We start from the raw sequence: 13,777 nt of genomic DNA, 5'->3' as shown, positions 1-13,777 counted from the left end.
AGATTGATTTTGTATATAGATCCACAGATTAAGTCAACAAGGTACAGTATAATCATCATACAATATTTTTACTGAACTATTATTTATAGAAAAAATGTAGTTCTATGATATTAGCCAACATTTTCTGAACTGATTCTGTACAATTTTGCCAACATTTTTTTTTAGTATTGGCCAATATGTTTTTGGGCTTTTTTAATTTAAAATGCTTACAAGACTTCTAAATTGCGACAATTGGTATATTATTCTACATGAGAAATTTGGTTATGTACAGAGGCCTATTTATTGGGGGTTATAGGTCATGGTTTTTTTTTTAGATATATAAATTACACAACAGAATAATATATCAAATAGTCCTATAACACGATCTACACAATTTAATGTTATAGGCATAAGCCAATCTCAGAAATATGATTGGAAATTTCCAATAAACTCGGGACTTTATTATTTCGTTCACAAATACCGTTATTTTTGCTTCTATTCCTTTTCTTTTTCTATTTTATTATTTTCATTTTTTTAAACAATCTTTTTTTTTCTAGATTTTTTTATATATCTCTATTTTTCTTACTTCGTTTTCGTTATCTTTTCTTTTGATGTATATGTTGATTAATTGTATTTTGTCTAACGTCCCACTCGGGAATTATTCACTAATATCGAGACGTCACCAATACCAATGAATGGTAGCCTGCAAAATTAAAGTTAGGCCTATGCTCGGAGCAGGGAGGAATTTTTATCGTGCCACACCTACTGTGACACGGGGCCTCGGTTTTTGCGCTCTCACCCGAAGGACCACCCCATTTAGTCGCCTTTTACGACAAGCAAGGGGTACTGAAGATCTATTCTAACCAGGATCCCCACGGAACTTGATGCATATATAATAGGTAGATTTTACGGGTATGCGTATAGAGTTATAGTGCCATGGATCGCAGACCGAAATAAATAAAATTAAAAAAAAATAATAAAGAAATTAGATACAGTGGGAAAAATTATACCGGGATTGTACATAGAACAGTCTAACCATTGTCTTACACTATCGATTGATTTATTTTCTTCTGCTTGTGCATTACTTTTTACATCTATTTAAGAATTTAAAAAAAAGAAAAAGAAATTGAAAATCGACATAAAGAGTAAATGTTGAGACGAAGCGAGATATTTAGTTTCGCAAGAACGCAATCTGGAATATCGTAAATAAACATAATTGTCCCATTTAATTATTATTCTACCATCATTAATTGATTTCTGCCAAGTAGGTTTTTAGAAAATTTTTGCAATTTCAAGGTTTATAACATTTGTCATTATCCTTAAATCATATGTCCTATTTGTCCATTCTGAGACTCGACAGTGCTTACCTTGGATCTTAAATTCTGCCATATGTGAGTACAACTGCGTGATAACTGCCCCTCTTCACTCTCTATCTGTTTTTTTTTTTTTATATTTAGAAATTCGAGTGACTCATGTTCAAGGAGTACCAAGCACATGTACTCACAACGGGAAGTAAGTGCTATCCAGCATGGTTTTCGTAATAACTCATCAGTCCTGTAAATCAGTTCCTAAGCATTATTTTGTTTTCTGTGAATACAAAATGACCGTGAGAAAAAGAAAATTTTGTTTATAGTTTCTTCTTTGTTCGCTCGCCAAAGCGGTTAAAAACAGGGTCTATTTCGCGTTATGTATATATAGAGCACAAACGTAATAGGACAATATTTAAAAAATAATTTAGAAAATAAAATTGTTTGTTTTACTTCCCATTAGAGAATTGTTCACTTAAAGAGGTACATAGATATGTCGTTAGCTTTATATGCAGTGTCACAGATTGTTCACTTACATAGATATGTCACAGATTGTTCACTTACATAGATATGTCGTTAGCTGTAGATAGTGTCACAGATTGTTCACTTACATAGATATGTCACAGATTGTTCACTTACATAGATATGTCGTTAGCTGTAGATACAGTGTCACAGATTGTTCACTCACATAGATATGTCACAGATTGTTCACTTACATAGATATGTCGTTAGCTGTAGATAGTGTCACAGATTGTTCACTTACATAGATATGTCACAGATTGTTCACTTACATAGATATGTCGTTAGCTGTAGATAGTGTCACAGATTGTTCACTTACATAGATATGTCACAGATTGTTCACTTACATAGATATGTCGTTAGCTGTAGATACAGTGTCACAGATTGTTCACTCACATAGATATGTCACAGATTGTTCACTTACATAGATATGTCGTTAGCTGTAGATAGTGTCACAGATTGTTCACTCACATAGATATGTCACAGATTGTTCACTTACATAGATATGTCGTTAGCTGTAGATATAGTGTCACAGATTGTTCACTTACATAGATATGTCACAGATTGTTCACTTACATAGATATGTCGTTAGCTGTAGATACAGTGTCACAGATTGTTCACTTACATAGATATGTCGTTAGCTTTATATGCAGTGTCACAGATTGTTCACTTACATAGATATGTCGTTAGCTGTAGATAGTGTCACAGATTGTTCACTTACATAGATATGTCACAGATTGTTCACTTACATAGATATGTCGTTAGCTGTAGATAGTGTCACAGATTGTTCACTTACATAGATATGTCGTTAGTTTGTTCACTTACATAGATATGTCACAGATTGTTCACTTACATAGATATGTCGTTAGCTGTAGATAGTGTCACAGATTGTTCACTTACATAGATATGTCACAGATTGTTCACTTACATAGATATGTCACAGATTGTTCACTTACATAGATATGTCGTTAGCTGTAGATAGTGTCACAGATTGTTCACTTACATAGATATGTCACAGATTGTTCACTTACATAGATATGTCGTTAGCTGTAGATAGTGTCACATATTGTTCACTTACATAGATATGTCGTTAGTTTGTTCACTTACATAGATATGTCGTTAGTTTGTTCACTTACATAGATATGTCGTTAGCTGTAGATACAGTGTCGCAGATTTTTCAAAGCCGACTAATACCCCAAATTTACAGTACTAACACCAGACGATAAATGTACTTAGCTACTGTGCTAACACCAGACGGTAAGTGTACTTAGCTACAGTACTAACACCAGACGGTAAGTGTACTTAGCTACAGTACTAACACCAGACGGTAAGTGTACTTAGCTACAGTACTAACACCAGACGGTAAGTGTACTTAGCTACAGTACTAACACCAGACGGTAAGTGTACTTAGCTACAGTACTAACACCAGACGGTAAGTGTACTTAGCTACAGTACTAACACCAGACGGTAAGTGTACTTAGCTACAGTACTAACACCAGACGGTAAGTGTACTTTCAACACAATGTTATTTGTGTTCCCCCGAGTTTTGTTTGATGTCCCAGAGATCAAATTATTGATTTTGTGTCCCAGAGATCGAATTATTGATTTTGTGTCCCAGAGATCGAATTATTGATTTTGTGTCCCAGAGATCGAATTATTGATTTTGGTCTGTGTATATCTTCCTCTGTTGGCAACATAACTTACTGATGATATAATAATAATAATAATAGTGATAATGATTGGTTTTATATAGCGCCTTTGCCAGCGTATGCTGCTCGAAGCGCTTTACAATGCATTATTACCCCGGCAGACTTTATATCAATCTAGAACGTTCTCAGCCTCCTAGGAAGCATACAGTGCAAGCTGCCATTACAAGCACTGACATTCTAACAATATCTTTCACTGTCTATAGCCAGGTACCCCTTTTACACTTGGGTGGAGTGAGGAAATTCATGTAAAGTGCCTTTCCCAAGGACACAACGTCAGCCCTGCCGCGGCCAGAACTCGAACCCACGACTTTTCGGTCGAGAGTCTGACGGCCTAACCACTCGGCCACCGACACTACATTTATACTAGATAGAGACTTCTGCTGAACTGAGAAGTTGAGGTTAGAAGTTCTTAAAGATCAAGGTCATTCAACGATCTTTTAGATGATAATCTTAAAAACAGGATCTCGGCATCTCACCAAAAAGACAGTCTTCTGGTATTAACTGACATTCGCTTGTCCGCATACTTCGTCTGACAAGTCGACATACTTGTATGGCAAATCAACACTTTTCTGACAAGTCAACATAATCATCTGACAAGTAAACTTATTATATGACAAGTCGACATACGTTTAAGACAAATCTACATACTTTTCTGAAACGTTGACTTAATTATCTGACAATTCGACAAAATTATAAGTATCTGACAAGTCGACAAAATTGTAATTATCTGACAAGTCAACGAAATTATAAGTATCTAACAAGTCGACGAAATTATAAGTATCTGACAAGTTGGAGAAACTATAATTATCTGACAATTCGACTAATATGCCACCATAGATACATGATAACGTCATTATACGCAGATAGATCCTTTAAATCCTTACCAAATCAAGGTCCAATACAGGGCAGTACATTAAACTCATGGGATAGACTATCTACAACGAAGTGATCTCCAGTACATGTAATTAGTACTTATAATAACAATGCAGCTTCAGAGTCAACGAACAATAAGACGACGGATTAGCTTACATCAAATTATATGACTTGGTAATAGCATTAAGCGATATGGCTGTGATATCATTTATATGTATGTGCCCTATGTGGTATTCATCATACGATGTGGAAATATATCATTACATAATGTGGAAATGTTATTATGTGAAGTGGTGCCTTCAATATATACAATGGTAACATCATTATGTGGTGCCTTCAATATATACTATGGTAATGTCATTATGTGGTGCCTTCAATATATACTATGGTAATGTCATTATGTGGTGCCTACAATATATACTATGGTAATGTCATTATGTGGTGCCTACAATATATACTATGGTAATGTCATTATGTGGTGCCTTCAATATATACTATGGTAATGTCATTATGTGGTGCCTTCAATATATACAATGGTAATGTCTGTCACATTTAAAGTCCAAACTGCTTTCCGTTCGTCCATTACCAAATCTGTGTTCAGGTAAATAGATAAATTTTATCCCCAACTTTCACCCATACGTTTAAATCAGGTTTGAAATTGCCGACTAAGCAAGGTCTATTTTTAAATCCTAGTATTCGAACTGGTTTGCGGTGTTTGCTTTGGTCAGTTTGGACGTAGCAGGCACGAGTAACGGACGTCAAAAGTAAATCAAAATTCTTAACATTGTAAGGTATTCAGTTTGTCATATTGCTTCAGACAGGTTCCACTATAGCACTTCTGAGGTAAGCTTATCTACTTCATTACTGATATTAATTTCATTTCAGTTTATTTATAAAACTTCCAAATTTCTTCACTTGCAGTTTATTGTTGACTTTGTTGTGTAAAGTTGGTTTCAAGTTGCATATTGTTAATTTTGCAAGTACTGTGTATAGTTTTAAGTATAGAGTATGTGTAAACTCTCAAGAGTACACAAGTAAAGTGACGAGTATTAGTAACAATGTGAAAAAACATTGTCAATTATCATACCAGTATGTGTATTGTGTAGTCAGTAAAGTACATGCACAAGTATATGTATATATTGAGTAATAACATATGAAGTAATTAGTAGAGTAAAAGTACATATATGAATATATACAGTGTATCGTAGTTGTAGTACAAAAAAAATGTACAGTGTAGTAGTGATACGTACACATGCGCACTAGATTATGGTACATGTGCAATGTGAGATAACAATATGTATATTTGAAATGTGCAATTTCTTTATAGATCCTTTAAATTAGCCACAAATTAAAAGAAACCAAGGAAAAGTAGGAAGTAAGAGTGGGAGCCAGAGGAAACGTATTAGAATTCCAAACGGAGCCACCATTCCAACTGGACCCAAAGTGTAGTTATTGAAACAACCGCAGTGCCATTACAGTGACAATCACAAGACTGAGTTTTTAATTATATTTCATTTATTTTTGTAATAATTAGTAACAAAATTGATGTAAAATAAAGATGTAAAGTGTACCATTATCTGTTATATTTCCTCACAACAAAACGTGACAATGTCATTATGTGGTGTGGTGCCTTCAATATATACAATGGTAACGTCATTATGTGGTGCCTTCAATATATACTATGGTGATGTCATTATGTGAAGTGGTGCCTTCAATATATACAATGGTAACGTCATTATGTGGTGTGGTGCCTTCAATATATACTATGGTAATGTCATTATGTGGTGTGGTGCCTTCAATATATACAATGGTAACGTCATTATGTGGTGTGATGCCTTCAATATATACTATGGTTATGTCATTATGTGGTGTGGTGCCTTCAATATATACAATGGTAACGTCATTATGTAGTGTGGTGCCTTCAATATATACTATGTTTATGTCATTATGTAAAGTGGTGCCTTCAATATATACTATGGTAACATCATTATGTGGTGTGGTGCCTTCAATATATACTATGGTAATGTCATTATGTGGTGTGGTGCCTTCAATATATACTATGGTTATGTCATTATGTGGTGTGGTGCCTTCAATATATACAATGGTAACGTCATTATGTAGTGTGGTGCCTTCAATATATACTATGGTTATGTCATTGGTGTGGTGCCTTCATATAGGTGTACACAATGGTTACTCCTCCTAGGCATCTGATCCTACCTCTGGTATATCCAGGGGTCCGTGTTGGTCCAACTCTCTATTTTGTATTGCTAATTAAATTAACAAATTTTGCCAATAAACTCCGCAACGCTTTCTCCAAAGTTACTGCTTGCACTTTTGATATTGTTTCATATGTGAGCTAGGTTAAGTCCGTAAGCTATAACATAATTTTACTTGATTAGTAAATATAGCAAAATTAATCAAAAACCTACTTTCGCTTTCGATTAACTACCCTGGAATAGCAAAAAAGTGAGAGCATAGTGGCGGGACACTCTTTGGCGGATCTAAGCTAGACCAGACCTCTCTTTTTAAAAATGATAACTTATTACAGAAGAAATAAGTTTTGATGATTGTTGAATAAATAAAATATGCCTGTTCGTTTCTTTTATCCGTGATTTTAGTCTTGAATCAGCTCTACCCAGAACGACGTTTAGGTCTAGAACCAATCGCACATTCTGAGAAGTTGCGATTGGTTTACAACATGATAAGCATAATATTGTGTTGGTGTTCAGTGCTATTTATACTTATAATAGTTTTGACTAGGACCATATTTCATTTTATGCAGATTGATTATTGATAATTTTATTACATGTACTTATACTTCTCATTTAACGATCGAGGACACCCCCCTCCCGAGACCAACGATTTGACACATCGATGATTTTTTAAATTACGATATTCATCTGATATTTTTCGATATTCTTAATTTTTCCCCATTATTATAGAAGCCACTGTTACGACCTTTTTGTAATAAATTATTAACAAATACTGATATGTACAAACACATGGATAAACACAATTTTTTTTTTATTTGGTTGAACATGTTTTGTGATGACACAGATCTTAAAAGTAAGGAAAAATTCGAAAACTGTCTAATACGTCAGATATCGAATGGTCCGGGACTGTTCTGGGAAGTTTTCACCTTGTAAACATTTTTACCGAAATTAGGTTGTACACTAACTGAAAATGTCCAAGAAATTATGTTTTCCATTATTTTGAAATTATCTAATTTTCAATTCAGAGAGAGATCATTTATGTTGCATAAGAAACACTGAAGTTCCAAGTGACTTCCTAATAGTTTTATTTACTGTATCAATAAATATAACATGTCTAGTGTATTCAATTATTCAAATAAGATTTGTTCTTAAATTCATTTGAGTTTAAGACATCGTACATTCAATTCATGTGCGCAACAATTCAAACACGCGTTAAACAAAATCCTTCCAATATTATCTAATTGTGATTCCCCGCGCTTGCACGTGGTTTCACCTAGTATCATAAGATATCGATCAATATCTATTTCAAATGTAATTGTGTTTGTCCATACCGGTTCGGTGAAGTAGAGTCTAAGAGGCCTACTTTTTCACATGTTAATCATGTCTCGATCGAGATTACGTAATTTTTTTTTACTTACATAGAATTTCCGGGATAATTTAAAAAGAGAGAGAAGTAGGCTATATCTCCTTCCGGAAAATCAATCGGACACTAAGCCTATCTGCAAACGCTGAATACAACTGTCGTTTTGAAAAAATTACTGTCTGTAAGTAAACAATTAATTACGGGAAATCTTTTATTTGAACTTTGAATGAAAAAAAAAAAAAAATAAAAATCGATTATAATTGTCGCTTTTTTCGAATTCCAGAAATAGTTTTCTTTATTTTAAACATATTCCAGCATTTTACCATGATTCAGAATAAAATCGTGTATACCCAACGTCCCTTTGGTGATAGATGACGCCCCTTGGACATGTTGAAGTTTTGAACTATATATTCTCTTTCTCATTTTTTTTTTTTCGAAAATGGTTTTCAGCGAGAGCCTGAAAGAAATAGATTTAAGTAATCTTTCGCAGGAAACTTTCTTGTTTACGGGTATCAAGTTAGGGAACTATTTAATTCTGACCCTTGATTATGATTTATGTTATAGCTGAAGATACTGCCTATGATTATTAACTATGTTATAGCTGAAGATACTGCCTATGACTATTAACTATGTTATAGCTGAAGATACTGCTTATGATTATTAACTATGTTATAGCTGAAGATATTGCTTATGATTATTAACTATGTTATAGCTGAAGATACTGCCTATGATTATTAAATATGTTATAGCTGAAGATGCTCCCTATGATTATTAACTATGTTATAGCTGAAGATACTGCCTATGATTATTAACTATGTTATAGCTGAAGATGCTCCCTATGATTATTAATTATGTTATAGCTGAAGATACTGCCTATGATTATTAACTATGTTATAGCTGAAGATACTGCCTATGATTATTAACTATGTTATAGCTGAAGATACTGCCTATGATTATTAACTATGTTAAAGCTGAAGATGCTCCCTATGATTATTAACTATGTTATAGCTAAAGATACTGTCTATGACAATTAACTATGTTATAGCTGAAGATGCTCCCTATGATTATTAACTATGTTATAGCTGAAGATACTGCTTATGATTATTAACTATGTTATAGCTGAAGATGCTGCCTATGGTTATTAACTATGTTATAGCTGAAGATACTGCCTATGATTATTAACTATGTTATAGCTGAAGATACTGCCTATGATTATTAACTATGTTATAGCTGAAGATACTGCCTATGATTATTAACTATGTTATAGCTGAAGATACTGCCTATGATTATTAACTATGTTATAGCTGAGATGCTCCCTATGATTATTAACTATGTTATAGCTGAAGATACTGCCTATGATTATTAACTATGTTATAGCTGAAGATACTGCCTATGATTATTAACTATGTTATAGCTGAAGATACTGCCTATGATTATTAACTATGTTATAGCTGAAGATACTGCCTATGATTATTAACTATGTTATAGCTGAGATGCTCCCTATGATTATTAACTATGTTATAGCTGAAGATACTGCCTATGATTATTAACTATGTTATAGCTGAAGATACTGCCTATGATTATTAACTATGTTATAGCTGAAGATACTGCCTATGATTATTAACTATGTTATAGCTGAAGATACTGCCTATGATTATTAACTATGTTAGCTGAAGATACTGCCTATGACTATTAACTATGTTATAGCTGAAGATACTGCTTATGATTATTAACTATGTTATAGCTGAAGATATTGCTTATGATTATTAACTATGTTATAGCTGAAGATACTGCCTATGATTATTAAATATGTTATAGCTGAAGATGCTCCCTATGATTATTAACTATGTTATAGCTGAAGATACTGCCTATGATTATTAACTATGTTATAGCTGAAGATGCTCCCTATGATTATTAATTATGTTATAGCTGAAGATACTGCCTATGATTATTAACTATGTTATAGCTGAAGATACTGCCTATGATTATTAACTATGTTATAGCTGAAGATACTGCCTATGATTATTAACTATGTTAAAGCTGAAGATGCTCCCTATGATTATTAACTATGTTATAGCTAAAGATACTGTCTATGACAATTAACTATGTTATAGCTGAAGATGCTCCCTATGATTATTAACTATGTTATAGCTGAAGATACTGCTTATGATTATTAACTATGTTATAGCTGAAGATGCTGCCTATGGTTATTAACTATGTTATAGCTGAAGATACTGCCTATGATTATTAACTATGTTATAGCTGAAGATACTGCCTATGATTATTAACTATGTTATAGCTGAAGATACTGCCTATGATTATTAACTATGTTATAGCTGAAGATACTGCCTATGATTATTAACTATGTTATAGCTGAGATGCTCCCTATGATTATTAACTATGTTATAGCTGAAGATACTGCCTATGATTATTAACTATGTTATAGCTGAAGATACTGCCTATGATTATTAACTATGTTATAGCTGAAGATACTGCCTATGATTATTAACTATGTTATAGCTGAAGATACTGCCTATGATTATTAACTATGTTATAGCTGAGATGCTCCCTATGATTATTAACTATGTTATAGCTGAAGATACTGCCTATGATTATTAACTATGTTATAGCTGAAGATACTGCCTATGATTATTAACTATGTTATAGCTGAAGATACTGCCTATGATTATTAACTATGTTAGCTGAAGATACTGCCTATGACTATTAACTATGTTATAGCTGAAGATACTGCCTATGCAAGCATAGTACAAGACCAGAATCGGTATTACAACTTTCATATTCTAAAAACTTCACCAAAATTTGATTGTTATCATTATTAAATTTTCAGAATATATATATGCAGGATACGCAATTTCCGAGTTACCCAATAGTTATTTCCCTTTGTTGGACTCTGAACGTAATTATAAATAATTAATATGAAATGTGTAAGATTGATTCACAGGGGCTCGTCACGAACTCACACTTTCTATTCTGTCTGTGTAAATATAGAATAGGCGATGTCAAATTTTAATAAGACTAAAATTTCGTGACGAGCGCCTGTGATTAATAATAATTTCAAATAAAGCTCTTACAAAATGATTATCTTAGGCCTGGTGAGTGTTATAAACTGTAGACCTAACACATAAAGAAAAAAATTATAACAGATTTTTGTGATTAAGCATGATTTGTGAATTTTTATGGTGATGACTGTCATGACTGCAGTAGAAATATTTTTATCAATGCTTTAAAAATTGTAGAAAATGAAATACGTTTGACCCTTGGCCTATATACTGACTTGCACAGTATTGGCACTAGAGGGTCATTTTGTGGGAGGAAACTAGAGTACTCGTAGGAAACCCATGTGACCACCATTACTCTCTCACATACAACCACTGCCGATCCCGGGGATCGACCTCGGGTCCGAGCGGTGAGAAATCTGACATAAATCATAACACCCACTATACCTGAAAGCGTCATGTTTTTAGGAGAAATCAAACAACATTAAAAAAAGAAAAATGACGACCATAGACCAGACCATTTATCACTATCATCAATTACCACCACAGGAGTTTGAAATTTTATCAATAAAGTCAATAAAATTCACTTGATTGACCAAGCCATGAGCTATGCGTTAGCATAGCGAACAGGAATGAAACGCCGTTTTGGAGAAATCTCGAATTTCGCTTTGAACCACCGCGCAATGAATATAACTCGTCAGTATTTATCACTAACAACATTTGCCTACTTAAATTTGCCTCTTAACCCCTCTCTAATGCTGTCAGTATCCACTTTATTTGATTCCGTGTAAACATTGACTTTACCGAGGACCCACAATCTCTACCCAGAGTTATCGTTCCTTAAACTCACTTACACCTCTGTTAACGTCTCAAAATAAGCAATGTTATTCCACATGTAAATCCACTTTTTTACGGCTAATAAAACTAAGAACTATTTTATAAAATATCGGTAAAATGTAGGGACAAGCAACTATTTGTAGATTTTTTTCCCATTACTATATATTCTTCATGTACCTATCTATAAGCCTGGTGCAATAGAACTACCCAATATTCACGTTTCAACCCAAATAAATGCTTCTTGTGTCACAAAAAGACTTGACATCTGCTCAATATTTATTTATTGACGCATATTTTTGTAACTGAAGTGAAAACTATGGCATGTCAAACGTTGCAATATTTGATCTTTTCCATTTGTATTGTATAATTTTCCATTTGTATTCTATATTTTCCATTTGCATTGTATATTTTTTCATTTGCATTGTATAAATTCCATTTGTATTGTATAATTTTCCATTTATATTCTATATTTTCCATTTGTATTGTATAATTTTCCATTTGTATTCTCTATTTTCCATTTGTATTATATAATTTTTTCGTTTGTATTGTATAGTTTCCATTTGCATTGCAAAATCTTTCATTTGTATTGCATACGAGGGATTGTTTATTTTGATTTGTTACGAAGGATTCCATTAGTTTAGGTCCCACTTATATTTAGCCGTCACCAGCTGCAGGTGACGTACCACAAATAGACTTACTATGCTACATGTACGCTCACAGTGGCGTAGCAGTGGGTGTTCTTTAACGTGCCAACGTCTGCTTTTAAGGTCACATTATCCGAAAGATCCGTGATTCTCACTTTTAAATAGCAATGCGTATGGGAATGTATTAACTATATTTACGTCTAAGGTTTGATGCAGCCATGGCACGACATGCGACTTCACGGTTACGAACCAAAGGGTATATCACTTAACTACCGCGATCGGTTCCATATAAGGACTAGTTGAACATACATGTAGCTAGCAATGAGAAATCTTGCGCCGGGACACCCCTCCCCCTTTTTTTCCCTTCACAAATATGATATTTTGTATAGAGATGCCGAAAAAAGCATGCATGTACGTTTTATTTTGTCAGAACGCACTTGTTTCAGGGGACTTCAGGGACGGATCCAGGAATTGCGGTTACGGGGGCGCCACTTTATGAGACAGGGGGTCTGGGGGCCGCCTTAAGGCGGCCCCCAGTGGGTCCAGGACGAAGCCCTGGTGGGGGTCCAGGGGGCGAAGCCCCCGGAAGCTCATGGATTTTACAGATTTTATAGAGCTTGAAATATGTCATTTTTAATACAGAGAAATTGGTAAAACGACGCAAATTTTAAGGGTTTCTGGAAAAATTAAGTTCTCTCAATAAAGTAATTCCAGAAATCAAAAGATTTTGTCATTTATTTCTCCGGGAATGGGAGAAATTATTGCTTCTTTTATCGTTTAATACATTTTTCTAAACAAGATACCAAGATTTACCTTAAATTTGAAAATTTTAGGGGGGGGGGGGCTTAAATCCGCCACTGACTTCGCCCTCCCCCTGCACCCCCCCCCCCCTCCCTCCACCAAGGCTTTGCACTGGACCACACTAGGGATCTTAAGGCATTCCCCAGACATCCAGCAGTTTACTGCGTTCAGAATTATCTAGATCAGCTAGTGGTTAAATAGGAGACTAGTTTGAATATGCTGATCTCATTAGACGCATAAAAGCGATAAATTAATGGGGGGGGGGGGGGGGGGGGGGGGGTGTTGGGTGTTGGTGTTACACCATTACACTTAGCGCAAATACGGTACATTCCTGCGAAACGTGGCTCCTGAACTTTACCTCTTCAACATCTTGCGTAGTACCAAATTCAATAAACGATAACTTAAAAATCAATCTCGATGTGAACAATTGGTGGGGACCCAAGGGCCGAATTAAGTCCCCCGAATCTACTCAATTCTGACTAAATAAAAATGTGCATGCTTTTCTGGACAGTTCT

The 13,777-nt window shown here is 34.3% G+C and overlaps 1 protein-coding gene and 1 long non-coding RNA gene across 2 annotated transcripts in view; one reads left to right on the top strand and one right to left on the bottom strand.

Moving 5' to 3' along the window:
* LOC125667894 (adhesion G protein-coupled receptor L3-like) overlaps positions 1-1,428 on the bottom strand; it is a 28,727-nt gene extending 27,299 nt beyond the window's left edge. Inside the window, exon 1 of the mRNA XM_048901569.2 lies at positions 1,347-1,428. The gene's annotated coding sequence lies outside the window, so the exon portion shown is untranslated. The remainder of the gene's footprint in view (positions 1-1,346) is intronic.
* Positions 1,429-4,842: 3,414 nt separating this feature from the next.
* Positions 4,843-5,957, top strand: LOC125667908 (uncharacterized). The gene is made up of 2 exons (XR_007367369.2): positions 4,843-5,230; positions 5,715-5,957. It is a non-coding gene; the product is annotated as an uncharacterized LOC125667908 (long non-coding RNA).
* Positions 5,958-13,777: the final 7,820 nt, after the last annotated feature.

This window comes from Ostrea edulis, chromosome 4 (genome assembly GCF_947568905.1).
Source record: "Ostrea edulis chromosome 4, xbOstEdul1.1, whole genome shotgun sequence".
Taxonomy (NCBI): domain Eukaryota; kingdom Metazoa; phylum Mollusca; class Bivalvia; order Ostreida; family Ostreidae; genus Ostrea; species Ostrea edulis.
Note: the sequence above shows the minus strand (reverse complement) of the source record. Positions and strands in the feature narration are given on the sequence as shown.